Source organism: Nelumbo lutea, chromosome 5 (assembly GCF_056320005.1).
Source record: "Nelumbo lutea isolate HS-2025 chromosome 5, American lotus-T2T, whole genome shotgun sequence".
Taxonomy (NCBI): domain Eukaryota; kingdom Viridiplantae; phylum Streptophyta; class Magnoliopsida; order Proteales; family Nelumbonaceae; genus Nelumbo; species Nelumbo lutea.
The window spans coordinates 48,189,278-48,195,524 of record NC_142688.1 but is presented as its reverse complement, the minus strand read 5'-3'; the positions used below and the strand labels follow the sequence as shown (position 1 = coordinate 48,195,524).

At 42.1% G+C, this 6,247-nt stretch overlaps 1 pseudogene; it reads left to right on the top strand.

Moving 5' to 3' along the window:
• Positions 1–4,802: 4,802 nt before the first annotated feature.
• On the top strand, positions 4,803–6,008 carry LOC148852226 (wall-associated receptor kinase-like 1 pseudogene; annotated as a pseudogene).
• The last annotated feature ends 239 nt before the right edge of the window (positions 6,009–6,247 follow it).

Genomic DNA, 6,247 nt, shown 5'->3' with positions numbered 1-6,247 from the left:
CCATGCAATCAAGATGCCCAAGATCTAGTTTGAATGATCAACAGGTCGATCCCCATCTCAAGAATCTCGGAATCGCAAGCCCTCCGCATCAGAAATTCCACAGCCTCCAGCCACGGTTGATCTTATACAGTTCCAAGCAATACAAGAGAGTTGATAAGATCTTTGAGATGATGCAAACACTAGGATGCATGGCACCGCCCAATTGGGTTGTCCCCCCTCATGCCCCGACATGTACGAAGGACGATCCTCATCCCAAGGACCCCAAAACACGTCGACCGAAAAGGAGGGGAGTGTGGTCCAAGTGTGAGAAGCAAGGCACAGTAAAGTTCCACCTCCACAGCTCGCTCCCACAAGCCCGACAACCATACATAGCCGTACTACACCGTCATGCTACACGACCACACTACACAACTGCGCTACATAGCCATGCTACACAATCGAGCTACACCGTCGGGCTACACAGCCATGCTACACCATTGCACTACATTGCCATTCTACACAACTGCACTACACAGTCGCGCTACACAGCCGCACTATACCGCTGTGCTACATAGCCGCACTACACCACTGCACTACACTGTCGCGCTACATAGCTGCACTACACAGTCGTGCTACACAGTTGCACTACACTACACAACCATGCTACACAACCATGCTAAACATCCAACTGATCGACGCATGCATGACACATTGCACACACATCATCTAGGCCACGCAAAAAATGTCACACAACACAGGTAGCGCAGCATTGAATCAGCTGATCTACCAATGGGCAAGGCATGAAGCTCAGTAGTGAATCACTGACTAAGAAAACTGACTTAGCCGACCTATAATGGCTTGAGCCCTTAATGCATAGCTAGTAGCTAGCTTGGCAGTGTATACCCGAACATCTGACTCGGCTGATCAACGACCAGAGCCCAAATCAAAGAAGATTGCTCCCGCCTCTGAGGCTAGAGGGCGGTCATCATACTCTGTACTTTGGTGACAAAACGTCACAAGGCCACCTTAACAACGGCTGGCCCACAAAGTGCCCCAAAGGCTCTCAAGACCAGAAACTGAGCATCCCAAAGATGAGAGCTCAGAATACACTACGGCCACACTATCCGGAGACCAAAGATCTCGGTCAACCCCAGACCTCGACCAAGGTAAGGCCGAGGTACCAACTTGTATGTATGCACACAAGCTCAGAACAAAACAATTTCATTAATTTAAGCCATCAATACAACCGGTTAAAGCTCGGCATACCGAACTACCAAAAAAAAAAGAAGACAAGATAATTCTAAGAGCAACTCATAGCTATTCAATCCTAGGCGGGGGGGGGGGGTCGATGGGGTCGACGGCCTTAACACCAAAGCTTAGCTTTCCATCAATATCAGAAATCACCCGGCTGAGCTAAGCCCCTGACTACGGAGCTCGGCACACCATGGTCGAGAATCACAGTGGCCTCAACACTAAAGCTCGGCTTTCCACTGGCACTACAAAGCACCCAATCGAGTTAAGCCCTCGACTTTGGACCTCAGCACACCATGGTCAAGCATCAAAGTGGCCTCAACATCGAAGCTAGGCCTCCCACCGACAATAGAAAGCACTTGGCTGAGCTAAGCACCCGACTTCGGAGATCAGCACACCATGGTCGAGCATCACAATGGCCTCAGCACCAAAAATTGGCCTCCCACTAGCATTAGAAAGCCCTTATGAGGCACCCAACCGAGCTAAACCCCTGACTTTGGAGCTTAGCACACCATGGCCAAGCATCACAGTGGTCTCAACACCGAAGCTCGGCCTCCTACCGGCATTTGAAAGCCCTTCCTTGGCACCCAGCCAAGCTAAGCCCCCAACTTCGGAGCTTGGTACACCATGGCCTAAACTCACAATGGCCTTAACACCAAAGCTCAGCCTCCCACTAACATCAAAAAGCCCTATGTCGACACTTGGCCAAGCTAAGCCCCTAATTTCGGAGCTTGACACTCCATGGCTGAGCATCATAGTGGCCTCAACAGTGAAGCTTGACATCCACCGGCATCAGAAAGCCCTTCGTCGACACCCAACTGAGCTAAGCCCCTAACATCAAAGCTCACCACACCATGAACGAGCATCATAGTGGCCTTCACACTAAAGCTCAGCCTCCACCAGGAATCAGAAAGCCCTTCCTCGACACCCAACCGAGCTAAGCGACCACACAACATTTTAGCCGAGAAACGAAGAGCCCTTCCTTGGCTCCACCAAGAAGATGGACCTTGAAGCTCATCTCGACACCTCGGTACCCTGCTGAGCTACAAAACCGCACAACACTTCGGCTGAGCACTCCCCCTCCTTGGCTTCAGAACTAGGGGAGTGGTGTTCGGATTCCAAAGTTAGACTTCTTGAGTTTTGCAGCCGATAATTGATGGACTCCCCAGCCACAACCCACATTGCATAGACCTCACATTCTGGCCAACACCGAGGAACATCAAGTGGACCAGACGCTCAACCAGACTTCAACTAGACTTCGACTTGGAGTTCCTCAGTTGAGGAACAAGGAGTCCTGCCATGCTACACCTCAACAGAACACCTCATGCCTCGACTTTAGAAATGGGGGAGTGGTGTTTGGGTCATAGCTTATCTAGTCCAGAAAGACATGTGGCCGCCTAGTCATCACCCAGTTAGCCCAGCCAGATTAGCACAACTCGGCCAACTCTACAATACACACTCATTCCACGACCTAGGTCGGGCTACGCTATTACTGTGGTCCCCCATCTTATCTCCTCAACCATGTCATTTACCCATGGCGTGGATAAGCGTAACTATAATTAAAGATGAGTAAGGAAGATAACTCACCAAGGATTAAGACTCTATCCCGAATACCTTGGTAGCTTACCTCATCCCAATAACCTCAAGAGCCCAATCTGACCAGGACATGGGTTTGCAACTATAAGAAGGTAGTCCGTGCTCAAGGTAAGGGGACCAACTTCTAACACCCATACTACTACTTAGCTCAGACCAGCACCCTTATTGCTTGGCCTGACCATCAACCACCTCCAACTGACTTGGGCATCAGAGTATCTACCCAGGAATAGCTCCTCGGGCCTCTAACTTCTCCTTTCTTGATCACATGTCTTGAGGCGTGGCTTTGTCCTTGTAGCTCAGTACCGCCCTTTTGGCAAGAACAATGTGGTTGCTCTCCTCAATTCGTGCATCACCTCGGATTGAGCAGCATCACTAGTTGAATGAAAGAGCCCAAGTAAAGGTTGATGCTTTGTACCACCATTAGTTTAACAAATTTTTAACTTGATTTTTCAAATTGAGTAAAAGATTAGGTGTTTAAGATTTACTTTTCATTGGGAAAAATCCAAATGAACTTAGGCTCGATTTGGAAAGAGTAAAAATGCAAATATGTACCATGCAAATACATATAAAATAATATAAAATATAAGGTTTTTCACCTACACATTTGCATTTGTACTCCTTGCAAACTGGGCCTTAGTAAAAAATCCACAAAAAGAATGTAATATCTGTAACTTTCAATGGTGACATAAAGAAGAGGGGTCCCTAAACATTGAAGTGCAGTAACCCAACTGAACAAGTAAAAGAGAATGGAAAGTTATGACTCATGCCAAGAGGGCATGATCTACAAATAGAGAACTTATTTGAAACTAGTAGCTAAGACTTAGAAAGCACAAAAGATGTCATATGATGGCTAGGATGGCCTAGCCATTTCTGCCAAATAGTAATGCCAACGCATTTTCTAACCATAGTGGAAGCAAGATTCAATGGCCTACAATTGATACAAACCTCCTTAATGGGGACCTAATTCTCTCTATCATATTGTAACTATAGGGTGGGAAGTAAATAACCATCGAATAAGTGAATGTGAATGACATAGGGATATTCCATGCTAATAAATAAATTCATAGGCCCCATTATGAGACGTGCAGGACTCATGTATTTCATTATTGGCGTGGAAAATTATCATCAGTAGATCATTGAACAACCATCACATTCAGCTAATCCTTCCTCATTCCAAACACCCTGCTAAATAAAGTCATTTTGAGTTTATTTCATCCCATTCAACAAAAGGTGGGAAACAAATTTAGTCATAGAACTAAAAAAACCCTAGGTAGATAACACTATACTTTTCTGTTATTATTCTAAATGTGAAGGAGTGTTAGGAAGTAGAGAATATAATTAATTGTTTTCACATGCCTTTCTTATGAAACAAGAAGTAAATATAAACTATCCACATGCATTAGAAATATAAACAATAAATATTCTTTGATTGATCTAGTGAATAATTTCCCTATCTAAATAGTTGATGTGTAGTGAGGGTGTTGCACTTGTCAAATTGCTTTTTGTTGGAGGTAGATGCATTCCTTTTGGAATCTTATGACTTTCATACCATTTACATAGGAATCTTAAGTTCTTTTCTTTCGGTGCTCTTCATTACCTCTTTTTCTTAGCAGGACTACTCTAATCTATGATGTTGTATCGGCACTTTTCTTACTATTTCTTTTTAATGATCTAATTGTAATATGAGTATTTATGAATGAAGTTTGTCTTTTTAAGCTTTATGTAGAAAGGGTCTTCAAGAAAAAGTTGCCTCTTGATATTACCTTTATACATTATAGAACCACTTAAGTTTTAATAAACAAGATTCTTAGCTCACCACTCTATATCTACATGCATACATGACGTGTGTGTGATCAAAAACTTATAAACAAATTTAACACATGGGATGTTCTACATTAAAATCTTCTATTTGTTGGTTTCCTCTTATTTATTATGTTATTCTTAACCAATTATCTTCCATGGACCATGCAGGTGTATGTTGTGTATGTTTAGGTATGGTGTTACTTCTATCCAGTTATTGGTTGTACCATGTTTTGAAGAAAAGACAAAAAAAGAAACAAAAAGAAAAATTCTATAAAAGAAATGGTGGTTTGTTATTGGAACAACAAATTTCATCAAAACAATGCAATGTCGAAAAAATAAAAGTCTTTACAGCAGATGAATTAGCAAAGGCAACTGATCAATATAATGAAAATCTAATTCTTGGTCAAGGGGGACATGGTACAGTTTATAAAGGTATGCTATCAGATGGAAGAATTGTGGCAATCAAGAAATCCAAGATAGAGGATGAAAGTCAACTTGAACAATTCATCAATGAGGTTGTCATACTTTCCCAAATCAACCATAGGAATGTGGTTAAATTGTTGGGTTGTTGTTTAGAGACAGAAATTCCTCTATTAGTTTATGAATTCATCTCTGGTGGAACTCTTTTCGACAATATTCATTATCAAAATGAGGATTTCTTATTAACATGGGACAATCGCTTAAGAATTGCCACAGAAGTTGCAGGAGCAATTACTTACTTACATTCGACAGCTTCAATACCAATTTACCACAGAGACATAAAATCTTCAAACATCCTCTTAGATGACAAAGGTAGGGCTAAGGTGTCTGATTTTGGGACTTCAAGATCAATTGCAATTGATAAGACTCACTTAACCACTATGGTACAAGGGACCTTTGGATATTTGGATCCTGAATATTTTCAGTCAAGTCATTTCACGGACAAAAGTGATGTTTATAGCTTTGGGGTTGTTCTTGTGGAGCTCCTAACAGGGGAGAAGCCAATTTCTTTTACTAGACCATTAGAAGGGAGAAACATTGTGACTTATTTTATTTCTGCAATAATGGGGAACCATCTTTTTGAAATTCTTGATGCACAAGTCTTAAAAGACGGTAGAGAGTATGAACTCCAAAAGGTTGCCAACATTGCAAAGAGATGCTTGAGTTTAAATGGAAAGGAAAGGCCAACAATGAAAGAAGTTGCATTGGAGCTCGAGGGATTGAGGAGGTCTGAAGGATATTCTCATGTTGAACGAAACATTCAAGAGGTTGAATGCATCATAGATAAACCTGTGGGCCTTCGAGATACATGTTCAACTTCAATAGGATGCAAAAGTATGGAGAACAGTTTCAAAACACAAGTTGATGAGCAACTACTATTGCATAATCCATCCCTGTAGTCATCTTTACTAAGATATAGATATTAAAGATATTCAACTTCAGTTGTTGTATTCTAAAGAGTATTGCATTTGTTTTGTATGTCCTCTCTCTACTTATCTATACCCATATGTCCTTATTGCTTCACCATAGGTGTGCTTTATACCATTTAGCTGTATGACCCATATTTCACTCTTGATATATTTGAGATATGAATAGTTTCTTAAAAGAATAATCTTTTAGCTCTTAATTCGTACATCCA